Consider the following 15384-nt stretch of genomic DNA (forward strand, 5'->3'; position numbering starts at 1 on the left):
GGGTTTAAAACTTCTTGTATTTTCTTTTTTACCACCTTTTTGTCTTTAATTTCTCTCGTGGAGGGTAGCCAGAGAGGAGGAAAAGAAACAATTGAGCAGGAAGGTGCAATAGAAGTTGTATACTGAATTTTTCTGTGTCTTCAGAGACACATCACCAGCAAAATTCGATAACTTTTTTATACAGATCCTTTGATCTTTGTAGATAAAAGCTGTATATGTACAGATATGATTACAAATGTCCTTTAACATTTCCATAAGACTTCTTGTAATTAATTTATATAAATGTTTTTCAAGACTATATTACCTAGAAAATTTCAACTATAACTTCTAACACTAGATGAATTCATATTTGGCTAACACAATCAGTCAAAATGATGCTGATCCTAGCCAAACTCTGACAAGTGAAAAGTGGATCACTCATTCAGGTATTAGGCAGGCCTTAATTCTCTCTCCCTCTTCGTAGAACAGTAGAACTTATCAGGCACTAAAAGATTTAAGGCTTATCACTGTGACAGACCGATAATAGCCATCACCCATCTAAAAAAATAAATTTGTCAATAATCCAAGTATGCTTGAGTTACTAAATTAGTTTCTTGATGGTTTCTGTTTCTAATTCTGATATCTGGATTTGTCCATATATTTCTTCTCATTTCAAATCCATATTTTTAAAATATGTTCTTATTTACAACAACACAGTTTTCAGTGATTATTAAAGACGAGTCTTCATAGCTAAATTCTGAGGGGTGGAGAACAGAACTCCTTTCATGTTAGAAAGTGATCTCTCTCAACTCTAGCATGGATTTTCTTTAGGCAAGGAATGAAGTGGAGATTTAGCAGAACATAAAATGGAAAATTCTCACCAAAGAATACTTTCTGAGTGGATGCTTGCACTGTAAGACAAAAATGTTTTTTTAGAATAGAAATAAAGGTGGTACTGTAAGGGTGAAGGAATCCTTACTTAGACATATTTTCATACACAACTTTGGTTGGTTTGCTTTATTTTCCCCCCGCACACACACACTTTCCATACGTTATTCCCATCTTCATTTAACTATCCCAAACATCAAAATGAGTTATTAAGTTACTAATATTTTAGATTTTTGAAAATGATCCTTGTAGCTGCTCACATTATCTGTCTGAATTGCCTTTATAGGTGAAGTTTCCACAGAACAGTTTTTATTCAGTTTCTCTCTTGCTTTCCTGTCCTTTTCTTCTGGCTCAGAAGAAATGCCAGCCGTCAACCTGGGTCAAGCTAAAGAGTACAGAATGTATTTCTTTGGCTTATCTGTGATAGGATCTTGGACATTAGGAAAGTTCATCCTTTCATTTCTGCTGGGCATTCCTGTGCTTAAGTATGATGGAAAGCCACTAAGAATAGACAGAAAGAATTAGATTAAGCAGAATACATTAGTGAGAGGACACTGAAGCAGTACAAGATTGTGACGAGCAGTTTGCTATTGAAAAAGATGAAGAAGTTAAAATGTAAAAGAAAGCATGAAAAGAGAGAGCAAATATTTTTAATGTGTACACATCAGTCTGTAGTGCTCCTTTAGGAATGACCAAGACACATAAGTCCCTGACAAGCCCAGAATGCAGCTAATAAGCGGTGTCCTTTTTCATTTCAGTAAAAGTCATAAAACAACATGGCCAAACATTTAGTCTTGTTAGTATGGAAAAGAAATTTTAAACTGGACTCGGGATTCCCGTTGATATGTTCCCATTGAATATAACCATTCAAAATACAACTCAGTAAACTCAGTAGTGACCTTTAATAATTTCCTGGGAAATTATTTCCACAGCAGACACTTTTATATGTGTTAATTTTAGGGCTCTCAAGGGTACAGTTAGAATGGCTTATTTTACTAAGGGGCTCCTCATTACTGAGAGATTATGTGAAAGAGATTTTTAAAGAAGATGTACTGCAAGAAGTGTGGTTTATTTTAGACGCAAGACATTTGCAACAATCTTGACCCTCAGCTGCGTTATGCTGTCTTCATGGGTATTCATCTGTTCAGATCATTGCTGAAAGGTAAACTTTGAAACGTTAATCGAGATAGCTGTAACACTACATGGAAAGAGCCAGATACATTGTACATAGTACTTTTAATAAGAGGGTATTTTTAAACTGTAATAAAGATTCATGTCTTCAGATTAATGTCAACTCTCTTTTACAACCACTTCTAGTACATAGTATGATGTGGTGCTTGCAGCTTATTTGTAAATGCAAATACATCCACAAATACTGTTTCTGCTGTCATAACTGAAAAGTGATTTGCACCGCAACTTTAATTCAAGACATCTGCCTGACACTCTGCCCAGACCAATGCATTCTCTTTTTTTTTATGCTCCTTGGTAATAACGTTGGAAGTAGTTTGTGTGTTTCTTTGTGGCACTGTCTTATGCTGTATATAATAGTCTTAGGTGATTAATAATGCTTGTTTTGAAGCTGTGATTATTTTTTTACAACAACAGGTAGGTTAACAAACAATAAAGTAAAAGCTTGCAAGAAAAGATTCCTGTGTTTCTCACTAGGCTGCTAAAAAATTGCTTATTAACTAAAATTTGTTATTGAATTACCCAAAAGAAGTACATTTTTGATCATGCTTTGGTGGTGCCTTGAGTAAAGAAAAATGCAGAAATATAAAAGTATTCTATTGCTGTAATTATTGTTTGTGTATGAAAAACAAGCAAACAAAAACTACATCGATCCTATCCAAAACCCAAAAAACAGACTTGTGCTTGACGTTCTACATATAAATGTATACATGTGATCTGGGTTCTAATTTTGATTTAATCCTGGATAAGGACAACTGACCTGATCAAAGTCATCACAGGAGTGTGGAGTAAGGTCTTAAATACATTCAGACTTTTTATGGTCTCTTTGACCATAAAAATGATAAAAAGTGTCTCTGCTGTTGACCTATAAGTAGTGCTAAGACACTAACTTTAAACATCTGTATGCAGCTGAAGCTCATCTTCATTTTGGACTACAGGAAAAAATCATGAACACATCTTCGTTTGGGTGTTATTTATAATCTGCTGATTTAAAGACCTAATTAGGATAGCCTCTTTTCTGAAATAGACACAGATGAAGTCCAGATATTCAGCAACCTAAATAAAAACATTCTTGCCAAATTTTGTGACTTAAAATGCTGAAGATACAAGATGTTTTCATTATTGAGAATGGCAACCCTACAGCCAGAGAGACACTGTTGCTTGTAAATGTGAATAAACCATAACTTTTTAACTCAGTAACTGTATTTATAGTGATTAAAGTTTTTTGTGGCAGTCACTGTTGCTCTTTGGATATTTAGTACCTGCAGTAATGCTATCCTAGTAAAAGAAATAACTATTTTTACATCAAATAGGAAAATTATGAGTTTTCATTTACTGTGAAAAATTAGAAATAACAGGTTTTTCAGAATGGGATAGGTGGTGTTTATAATATAAATTTAGGCATTTTCCCTGCTTTAGGTATGGTCTGATGAAACACTAGTCACATTGTATTGCTGTTCCAATCCCCAGTATAGAGCAGAGGTATTCTTATGGAAGATACTAGTATTCTTAGGTTACAGGAGCGGGAAAAAGAAAAGTTTGTTTCTAAAGCTGTGCTTATTAATAGCAGTAACATTCTAAGGATGCAAAGTAGCATCTCATCCTGCAGTCTTCCAAAAGATACACACACCTCTTGTACACTTCATTGCAGTATTTGTCAACTTTTTTGAAAATAATACATGGGTTTTTTTATGGCTGTTATCTGAATAAAACAATCTGCAGTATCTGAGTATATGAATAATTCATCAAGAAATATGTTTTCCCTGAAAATGTGAGGCCTCCTAATTTTTATTATAGTGTGGGACTTTTCACATTTTTCATCAAAAATATACATAGACTATTTCATTTATAGGAATGTGTTGATTAGTACTGATTCATTCTAAGTCAGACTTTTGTTTGATTGAAGGTGATGAAATGAAAAGTTGTGCTAAGTCTCTGTCTCCTTTCTAATCAGTGCATTAGTGAACAAATCTCAAATTCACAGCAGCATCACACCTGTGTGCAGTGAATGAAAGATTTGGTGAGGCAGCCTCTCCATACACTCTGGTTACACTGAAGAGCAAGAAAAAACATATCTCTTTGACACAACTCTTTTTAGGTTTTTTATATTGATATATCAAACTGGAAACAATATTTTTTCCTTCATAAAAAACTGCTGAATTTATTCTAAATTTGATTCCATTTAAAAGTCTTCTAAAGTATGTTGCTGCTATTTCAATATTACATTCTTTCAACAGTAAACTGTAGTCATAAATATAAATTATGAAGTCATACTAGTGTTTTCTCCATCAGACATACTAGAAATATTTAATGATATTTTTATTGAGACTTTATTTGGAAACTATTTTTCTGAGTTATTTATAAAGTATGGAAATGGGAAACGTTTCTGTAGGCAGTCAGTAGAAAATTGTATGAATATCACAAAAGGACAACAATTCTTAGAATCATAAAAGGTGTTGGGTTGGAAGGGACCTTTAAAGGTCATCTAGTCCAACCCCCTGCAGTAAGCAGGGACATCTTTAACTAAATCAGATTGCTCAGAGTCTCATCGAGCCTGGCCAATTCTTAATTTTACTTCTATTTCTCCAGAAAAACGCTGGAGTGTTGTCCTCTTGCAAATTCCAAAACTTCTTTTAAAAATAACTGTCAACTGGTCAGGAGACACCTGGAATAAAATCAGAACAGTTGAAATAACTGACCTGTCTTGTCTTCATTTTTTTTTTTTTATTAAACATAAAACACTGAAATTCTGCTACCATGTGGGTATAACTTCCGCACGCAGGAGTTGTCAAATTTAAAGCCTATTTTATAATCTGTTGTGCTTATATTTCTGGATATGGGGGAATGAGTGGTAGTTCTGCCAAGTTGAGGCCTGTTGAAATATACTTATCTATAATGAGCAACCCAGTTTCAGGTGTTACGTGTTAATTTTCACTAAAAAGTGTGATAAACAACAGAGTGAAGCTTATATTTACAGTGATTCTTTAAGAACAAAAGTAATTTTATCACAACTTTGCTGCATGTGCTGTGAAATATTGACTAGCCTAAAAAGAGGCAAATGTAGTATGTAGTTTTTTTCCTGTTTCACTTCTAATAAGCAAAGAACTTCAATCAGCAGCACAGACCTGTACAAGATAAATTGTCTACATTTATCTACTGTAACTCTTTGCACCTGTGAATCAATTTAACTTGCACAGGTGAAGTTAAATTGGATTAACAGGTTGATTTTAGGTCTAGATAAACTTCTTGTTATGCTTTATCACTACGCTAGAATACGTTTTCTCAAGTCACTGTTGTTTGATGTTGCTTATAAGTTTTACATTCTGTTTTAAAGTTACTTAGGTAGGAAACAGGTGTTAAATGCATAAGTAGTTTTATTCATGTAATCCTGTTATGTCTGCGTGTAACCTCTTGTTGCCTGCCTTGAAGGTTTTATGACAAATGCCCTTGTCATGTGATGATTATTTTGTTTGAAGATCACTACTTAAGTTTTTAGGTTAGTATTGTTAATGGTTAAAGTCAAATTAACACTACTGAATTGAAAAGCTATAGAAACAAAACTTTATTATGATTGCTTATTTAGTACATGCTAGAACTTAGGAGAAAATGGGGGGAAAAATGTTGTCCCTCTTTTGAATTTCTAATTTTATAAGCGATTCTAAAAAAGAATGATTGTAATTGTGTCATCTTCCTAGTCTGTGTATCAAAGAAACAGAACTGCATCATGTTTTTCCATGCTGATTAGTCTATGTATAAGGTTTGGTAGTGTCTCATTTTTGATGATTTTGATTACAGTCTTACCATAACTTCATAGGCTTGCTTTTTTGTTATGTAAATTTAGGCTTTGCTGCTGTAGAGACAAGATTAAAAATGATATGACTCTTTTGCCCCTATCTTCTCCTCCTCGTGCCTCAACGGTATCTTCAACTGTGAATTGTTTTCTGCCTATTTTCATGTTCTAAGGGAGTGTGTCTGGGGTTTAGGTACAGTAAAGGATGACCTTCTGTCCTTACATTTTCAAACGCATTGTGATGTTCATTGCTCCACTTGTATGAAATTGTGTAGAATGAATAATAGGAAGATTAAAATTAAGTTTCATCAATGCAGAAGAACTAGCATATTTACGTGGGTTTTTTTAGAATACTTGAGGAAGCCCAATTTCAAACGTTACAATTTTAGTGCTTCGTACTCCTATTTTGCAATTTAGTTAATAGGAGTGTTCTGCTTTATAGCTATTTGTGCTTCAAGTGTTTTATTGTTTTTGGCTTGAGAAGTAATACAATTCAATTTCTTATATTTTCTAAGGAAATTGCATCAATGTAGTAAATATTGTTAACTTGTGTATTTTGAAAAAGACTTGCTCTAACTTTCTCCTCTGAGACAAATTTAAATAATCTTCTTCATTGGCTCAGTAATCATTGAAAAGATCATATCTCTTCCTTTGTGTTCTCAAAGGAAATGGGTCTTGACACTTAAAAATTCAAAACTTGGCTTTCGTATTCTGTTAATGCTTCTCTGTGGATCTGGAAAAAGCAGGTCAGTCGTGCTGCCAAAGTTTATATGTACTCAAAGTGAAGGGATTCTATCCCACACTAGTCAGAGGTGGAACAGTCCAGTTGACAGCTAATAACCATGTATCAAAACATATGTTCTAGGTTATTGATGCTGCCTACAGTCTTTTTCATATTTTCTCAGTACAATTTTCTTACAAAAATAATGACCATGGTCTCATTCTCTTGATAAGCATATTAATGTTCTTAGTATGAACTTATTAAGAATAGTTTACGTATCTGGAGATTTCTAGGAAGACAATTCAGCTCTCTATGTGAAGGTCATGTGTTAGCAAGCTTACATGTTGGCAACATCTGTTCTGTAATTATTACAGCGATAGGCCTAACATCAAGGTCAAAGGAAGGGAAGACTATATTTGCAAGTAAAAATATAAAAATAGCCAGCTATTCCACTTAATTTTTTCCATAAACATTTAAAATTGCTTATCAAATCGCACCATAGGTGTGTCAGGTTCCTTGCTACCTTGTCCTAATAGTACCTTATAGTACTTTTCCTAGTGGTTCCTCAGCGTCATGAAGAGTTGCAGTCCACAAGATTTCTTAGTACAAAAAGGTTTGGGGTTTGTTGGGGTTTCTTGTTTTTGTTTTAGATTTGATTCCCTTATCAAAGTTGATGACATATTTAATCAAAATTTATAAAACATGTCATTTGCATAGTTTGGTCTATACAATTTTACATGGTAACTTCCCAAATTTACAGTGTATTTTTTTTAATTAAATTTGAATGCATCTTTAACAATGGTATAAAATCAAGATTCCTCCAAGAATTGGCTATTACAAGAAAGTGTAACAGAATAAAACCTCAGTTTTACTGTTAGTCTGTTATGCATAATTCTGTTTTGTGCCTTTTTTCCTGAAGAGTACAGTTTTCCTTCACAAAAAGTAGTTACTGACAGTGGCCCTTTTTTTTTTAAGTGGATGTACAGGACAAAAGAACCAAAAAAGAGGCTTTGGGCAATTTTAAGACACCCGTGGCAAAGAATTCAATATATACTTAGCAGTACTTCCAACAGTACTACTTCCTTCACATGGCGTATTGACACTTGCTTTTTGTTTTATTTTTTTATATTTGAATGATAAATTCTCTGTTACAGATCTTTACTTGTGAAGATATTTTTAATTGTGATCAAAGGTACTTAACATCCTCTCAGATAAAATGAACGTGCATCAATTTCTTTAGAAACTAAGAATTTGTTTGACTATGGGCAATAAAAAGACATCTTGGATGCATTCAGAGATGGCAGTAAGTGAAGAATGGTGGAAAATCAGTTCTGTGGCTCATGAATGAGTTGAAATGTGATTAGTTACAGAGGAATAACACACCATGTAAGTTATGATGTGTACATAACTTGATTTCTAAAATGTGAATTGATTTCCTACAGTAGGGATAATGGAATGTAGCCAGAGAGTATTCTAGTGGGAGATGAGATATATGTAGTTGCTAAAGAAACCATGGAAGATGCATAAAGTAGCTGTTGTCTTATTGTTTTATCATTTTGATTTGGGGTTTGTTGTGCGGTTTGGTTTTGGTTTTTTTTTTGTTTTTAATTTGATGCAGACTTGGAATTTGGTTTTGTTGTGTTATTTTTGTTTGTTTGTTTTGTTTTATGCTTTTTTTGATTTGTTTTTGGGGGGAGTTTGCTTTGTAATTTGGGGGGGGGGTTGGCTTTGGCTTGGGGCTTTTTTTTTTTTGCTTTGTTTTGGTTTTTTTGGTTGTGGATTTTTTTGTTGTGAGATTTGTTTGTTTGCTTTTAATAGAAATGTCCAGGGTTTTTTTCACTGAATGTCTTTTGTCTCCTGACAGTGGAATAGATTTTGTGAGTCACCAAACTCACGTAATGCCCATGTAATTGACGGGAGTGGGAGGTTTTTCTCGTTCACTTCCTTAAAATAAATTAAAAAAATATAATAATCCTAGTATCAGACAATCCCCTTATTTAAGTGAAGAGTCCTGCAGCTGTGGCTACTCTTCATGATGAAAATACTACCTGCTATACTGCTATTAAAAGGTGGTGAGATGTGAGTAGAGAAGTAGAGATATGTTCCTTAAGGCAATCCGGCTTCTCAGTTTGAGATCATAAGATGAGAATTGTCAGTATTCTGTAGATGATGAGGTATTTTTAATTAGTAATATTTAGCTTCTCAGAGCTATGGCAAATGATTTCACCTATGTCTAACTATATCAGTTTTATGCCTTGAGGACCTGCCACTTAGGTGGCCTGTGATATCAGTTTTGGGACAGTGGTGTCGTACTTTGTCATATGTCAGTTACAAAAATGTTTGAGCTTATATTCTTTAAAGAAATATTTCTTACCTCCTATTTTAATTCTTTAACTCTAAATTTTAATGCAAAGGTATTTAATTCTTCAGAAATCAGCTTTTCAAAATTAATATTTTTTTTTTTATCTTTCCTCACCATGTTCTTTTTGTATCTCTGATAATCTAAAATACTACAATTTTTCATAATAATGTCTAACAGCCTCTGGCTAACTACTGAGTCAATTATGAAAATACATATATTAGCTAGATGATATGCAGTCATACAGAGGGGAAGAACTATTATAGGATATTTAAAACTTAGGAGGGATATTAAGAGCAATTAGTGGCATAAGAATCCACCCAGCCTGGAAAAGACTAGTACCCGTGCTTAACTACTGTGATTAGAATAATTAATTTAAGCTTATAGAGTATATTTGGGGAACTGGAGTCATGGCCTTCAATTTAGAAAGGGAGGGAGAAATAAAAACTGAATAAATCAATACTTAGTGAAGAACAATATGGCAAAAAGTTTTATTTTGGATAAATTACTTGTACTTAAAAGAAAAATGTGGTTTTAGTTTTGATAAAGCCTGACCAATGAGAATCTTTTTCAAGTTACTGTGGAGTGGCCTTAATGCTGTAAATAATCCTGTTGGCCAAGTCCCAGTACTGTGCAGATGAGAAAAGGATGTAGGAAATTCTGTTGTTTACACATGTGTCTGTAACACTGAGAAGCAAGAGGAGCCTAGCAAACCCAGAGGGTAAGGAGTCTTAAGCTTGTGGGTTTACTGTTTGATTTTTGTATTTCTCTTCAGGGACAAAATATGGGTTACTATCCTGCTATTGGTAAGGAGAAAAATGATCTGAAATACCCAGCAAAAGTACTGAAGATCAGGAAACAGATAGTATTTGAAGTCTGTGGCTTAGTTGGAATCTAGCTGGATCTTTCTCTTCTGTCCTTTTCACTACTATCGGGTAGTATTAATTCTAACACCCCATCAAACATAACTTGTTTTTCAGACATAGTGGAATCCTTACTTACCATAAGCAGGTAAGTTTTCAAAATGTTCAAAATGGCAATTTGCTAAATGGTTATTTCTTATTTTTGATTTAGAAATTGGCATTAATGCAGAAAGTTCAAGGATTATACTGTTTCAATACTGAAAATCTTTTTTTAAATCACAATGTGAAATGCATCTGCAGTAGGATAAACTGGTAGAGCTTTGGTAACTTTTCATCATTATTGGAATTATGAACATAAGTAACATAAGAATAGTCTTATGAGTTTGCAGCAGTTCATATTGCATTTTTGTATGGTAGAAAGCAGTGTTTTCACAGTGTTTCTATTTTCATAAATTCTACTAATGAGTTGTATAATCCTAACTTCCTTCAGAAAATATCCAATGAGAGATAAGAAAAAAAAGTGTGTTCTTAGCTATATGATATTATTCTAAGGCAATGAAATATAATTTATTCATACTATAATTTGTTGATGCTGAACAACTATATTTGGTTTTTCATTATTTGAAAGGCAAATATCCCAGATGGTATGAGACTGTGTGGATGATCCATTGCCAATGAGAACCAAGGGTCAAATTTCAAAAGTAGCATTGATGAGTTTAATAAGTGTATATAATAAATAGGACTAATAGGGCTCCTGCTGACTATCCAGGTAGCTGCATTTTGTCTCTCTCAGTTATCACTGATTCTTACAACCACTTTTTGAAGCAGACTCTGCTATAAATAATCCAATTGATAAAAGCCTAGCTTTTCTTTTAGATTACCTATGTTAGAATATTTATGGGGTTTTTTTGAGTTTCTGAATGCAATTCTTTGCATAATATAATAAAGAAAAAACAATTTCCATAGTATATTAGGTACCATTAATAGAACTAGTCATATCACTCTGTCGTAAAACCTCCCAGAGAATTCTCCAAAGAACTTAGTGAAAAATGTGAAATAAGATGTCTGTCACTTTCATGTATTTGCATGTGTCCAGTTTTGAATTGAGGCCACTCTTTCACCTTATTAACATTAACTTTAGGTAGATCTGAGAAATAAATCATTACAAAATGAATACTCTAAAGCAACTGGTAATGAACAGACTTAAAACACTGTCATTGAGTTCAGCATCAGGAGGGGTAGATCTTGGAATCATTGAAGGTTTCTCTATAACTTATGTATGTATTCATGTTGGCAAAAGGATGACAACTTCCCTTCTGTCTGAAGGACAATATTCAAAGGAAATTATGCAGAAGGAGTCAGGCTGAGTAACTATTACTTATATGATTAATTTCTTATCTTTTAGTGGGACTACTCATTGGCCTACCGGGGGGCACTGAGAGAATAAATAGAGGTGAAAAACAGGTGCTTCTTTATGCATTTAAGTGACCTCTAGGATATAACACGTGGTACTTTGTGGATTATTTTATATGACCACTCTATTAACTGTGGAACCATGGCTTATGTGACAATACGAATTATTTCTTAAGTAGGTTTCCCTCAAAGAAGGCTTAGTGGAGTTGGAGTCATCACAGGATGCTATTTTACAGTCCTTGGACTGTTGAAAGTTGTAACATGGCGTTAAAATACTACGGCGGTTAAGGACAATTAAGAATAATTACATATAAATGTCCAAGAAGTAATCCTTTTTTAAAAAAATATTCTTTAAAGACTTAATTATAGAAGAAATGACTTCTAAAATTATTCTGATAAAACTGAGCACATCTCTGCACAGCAGAACTGTTAATTCTGATACAACTACATCAGAGTAGTTGAACAAGCCAAAGGGATATGCTCTGACCCAGAGAAAACAAAATACTTACGAGCATTCTTACTTGTCTGCTTATGTGAGTGGGAAAATCACTTGTTTCCAGACTGACTTGGAGTAGTGTTTTGAAGAAAAATTGTTTTGTGTCCTAATAAGCTTTGGAATGTTTTATGTCTTGGTCTGAAACAATGCATCAGATATCTGTGATTAATTTTCCCTACTCCTAGTGTTTAAATTGCTTTTGAAAGTAGGTCATGTTTTGAATAGAAAAATATCATAAATTATTTCAACTATAACAAGACAATTCTTAATCTTTCATATCATAAAGCATGTGATTTTAAGATATTGTCAAGAATTGTTTAAAAATGAGTAATTTCTCAGAATATAAGCAGGGATTAAAAACTTAACTTTTTAAGGATATGCCTTTACATCCTTATATATTCAAAACAAAATACCCCATCCCTCAGTGATTTTTTTCTTAGTAAGCAAAGAAAACCTGTAAAGGAAAGTCAAGCAATCCAGTTTAAAGTCACTTTCCAACTGAGTAACATACAAGAAGTTGTTAGAAATGTGGTATAAACTCTAGAAAACAAACTTGTGAGGATTTTGTTTAAATAATGAAGCTTCTCTGTACCTTTAAGTGACACCTATTGTTTGGATGGACAGCTTTTGTCATTGTGTCCGACCTAATTCTTATTCAGTAAAGTGCTCTTCAGAATGGTTAAAGAAGCCTGTTTTCAGTTGCCTTTTTCAACTTCCTTTTGAAACTGAAAGGAGTCCAGCTGACCTGATCTATAGCCCAATCTGAAAAATGTGGGGGGAAAAAAACAGAAGACCAACAAATCTTTGAAGTCCTCAGTGCCATTTGGGAGTAGCTCAGCATCTTAAATTTTGCCTGTACCCAATAAGAATTTACAGAGGTTCTCATAAAGAGATTAATTTGGCTTTTAAAATAAATAAAAAAACCATTAAATAGTAGAATGCTAATGTTAGTAATGACTGGGAAAGGAACCTAACCATTGAGAACCTGACATGATATAATGGTCTTTGGTCTGAGTAGAGTACTGTAAGCCTATTTAAAGCTTACTTGCAAATATTTATGTTTCAGATATCTTAAATTGATTAACAAACACCCTGGATGAAAATGAACAGCTGAATGAAATGTTTTCAGCTTTCTTTTCTTCTTTGACTTCAACTTAAAACTGGCTTTAATGCTTGCAGATTTTAAAGACTTCCAAAGACAATTACGAATGGCATGCTTAAAGGTAGATCTAACCTTGTGGATGATGTATATCTTGGATATTATTCCCATACCTTTCTGGATTCTTCCCTCTTTCTGGGAAGTTCAGAGCAAAACCATGAAGGATATTCTTCCGTGTCATGTCAAAAGGCTGTCTGTCGGTATAAGCAAGACAGTGCATGTACTGGCTGAGCTGCATATCCTGTAATAACACACTGACAACTCTGATTGTGTGCAGTCTTTTGAGATTCTCTGTTTTTGACTGACAACTGGTTCTGTTGCAACAGAGCTGAGCAGTGTAAGAAGCTACCTGCTTAGCCTACTTGTCCCTAATAAAGGGGTTATGAAACCTTTAGCATTGCTGTTCATTTCAATGTGGGGTAAAAAATGTTTGTCATATCAAACACTCACTGAAACTAACTTTGCTCTCTGTGGAAACAGAGGACGAAGACTCATGTGCTTGGTTATTCTTTGTCTTAGCTGTGCAACTGCTGAAAAAAAACAGAAACCATTTTAATGTGATTAAGAGCAAATCTCATTGTGTCTGAAGAACAAGATGCCTAGGTGTTTTAATAAGTCACACAAGGTGTTCATTTGCATCTTTAGCCATAAGAATTAAAGAGATAGTGTTTCAGTATACTGAACTAATATTAACTAATATGAACCCTATTATTCTGAAGCAATTACCTGTGTCAAGTTTGAGAACAGACTAGTATTGTGATAAAAATCTATCTTTGCTATTCAGGAGATGCCTATTAGACCAGGCCTTTAACTGGTATGAATTTATTTGCATGAATTAAAATTGCCTTGGTTTCAATACTCTCTGAATTTGGTATGAATTGAAGTTGTTATTCAGATTACTATTCATAACTTGTCTGAATGATGCTCTGTATGATTGTTAGGAAAGACAATAAAGGTATTCCATGGTAGATTACCAGCCTCCACATAGAATCAATGAGATTAGATTAGAACTCAGGCGAGCCAGTTACCTGCTTAGTCCTAAAGTTTACACTAGGTTTTGTAAACCTGTTCGTAAGTTTGTTACCCTGAAAAGAACTAAAACTTTGACAATTCATACTTATCCTAATTACCTAGGAAGTTGCTTTTGCCTCTTTTTTCATTGGTCATATCCTAACAAAAAGCGATAAGCAACCTCAAAAGGGGAGCCAGCCAAGCAAACTGTTGCGTCTCAAGAAACAGCTAGCTAATTAAATTGAATCACAGAATCATAGAATTGCTGAGGTTGGAAGGGACCTTTAAGATCATCGAGTCCAACCTTTAGCCTACCCTGACAAGAGCCACTTCTAAACCATGTCCTTAAGTGCCCCATCTACCCTTTTTTTAAACACCTCCAGGGATGGTGAATCCACCACCTCCCTGGGCAGCCTATTCCAATGTTTAATAACCCTTTCAGTGAAAAAGTGTTTCCTAATATCTAATCTAAACCTCCCCTGACGTAACTTGAACCCGTTTCCCCTCGTCCTATCACTTGTCACCAGGGAGAAGAGGTCAGCCCCCATCTCTCTACAACCTCCTTTCAGGTAGTTGTAGAGGGTGATAAGGTTTCCCCTCAGCCTCCTCTTCTCCAGGCTAAACAACCCCAGCTCCCTCAGTCATTCTTCATAAGGTTTGTCCTCCAGACCCCTCACCAGCTTTGTAGCCCTTCTCTGGACACTTTCCAACACCTCAATGTCCTTCTTGTAGCGAGGGGCACAAAACTGAACGCAGTACTCGAGGTGGGGCCTCACCAGTGCCGAGTACAGGGGGATGATCACTTCCCTAGTCCTACTCACCACACTGTTCCTGATACAGGCTAGGATGCTGTTGGCCTTCTTGGCCACCTGGGCACACTGCTGGCTCATATTCAGCTGGCTGTCACCAACACCCCCAGGTCCTTTTCTCCCGGGCTGCTTTCGAGCCACTCTGCCCCAATCCTGTAGCGCTGCATGGGGTTGTTGTGACCCAAGTGCAGGACCCGGCATTTGGCCTTGTTGAACCTCATACCATTGGTCTCAGCCCATCGGTCCAGCCTGTCCAGATCCCTCTGCAGAGCCAACCTACCCTCAAGCAGATCAACACACCCGCCCAGCTTAGTGTCATCTGCGAACTTACTGAGGGTGCATTCCATCCCTTCATCCAGATCATTGATAAAGATATTAAAGAGAACCGGCCCCAGCACCGAGCCCTGGGGGACACCACTTGTGACCGGACACCAACTGGATTTAACTCCATTTACCACCACTCTCTGGGCACGGCCGTCCAGCCAGTTTTTTACCCAGCGAAGAGTACACCTGTCCAGGCCATGAGCAGCCAGTTTCTCCAGGAGAATGCTGTGGGAAACAGTGTCAAAAGCTTTGCAAAAATCCAAGTAGATAACATCCGCAGCTTTTCCCTCATCCACTAAGTGGGTCACCTTATCATAGAAGGATATTAGGTTTGATAGGCATGACCTGCCCTTCACAAACCCATGCTGACTGGGCCTGATCACC

The 15384-nt window shown here is 35.2% G+C and overlaps 1 protein-coding gene across 10 annotated transcripts in view; it reads left to right on the forward strand.

Moving 5' to 3' along the window:
* The first annotated feature begins 9565 nt into the window (after window positions 1-9565).
* The window catches only part of CCDC102B (coiled-coil domain containing 102B), a 181384-nt gene continuing 175565 nt past the window's right edge, over window positions 9566-15384 (forward strand). For 8 of the 10 annotated variants that reach the window (XM_054192308.1, XM_054192310.1, XM_054192311.1 and 5 more), the window contains exon 1: window positions 9566-9646. The gene's annotated coding sequence lies outside the window, so the exon portion shown is untranslated. Of the gene's footprint in view, window positions 9647-9905; window positions 9937-15384 lie in introns of all 10 variants that reach the window. The other 2 variants (XM_054192304.1, XM_054192305.1) reach the window with 2 other exon arrangements.

This window comes from Rissa tridactyla, chromosome 2 (genome assembly GCF_028500815.1).
Source record: "Rissa tridactyla isolate bRisTri1 chromosome 2, bRisTri1.patW.cur.20221130, whole genome shotgun sequence".
NCBI classification, from domain to species: Eukaryota; Metazoa; Chordata; class Aves; order Charadriiformes; family Laridae; genus Rissa; species Rissa tridactyla.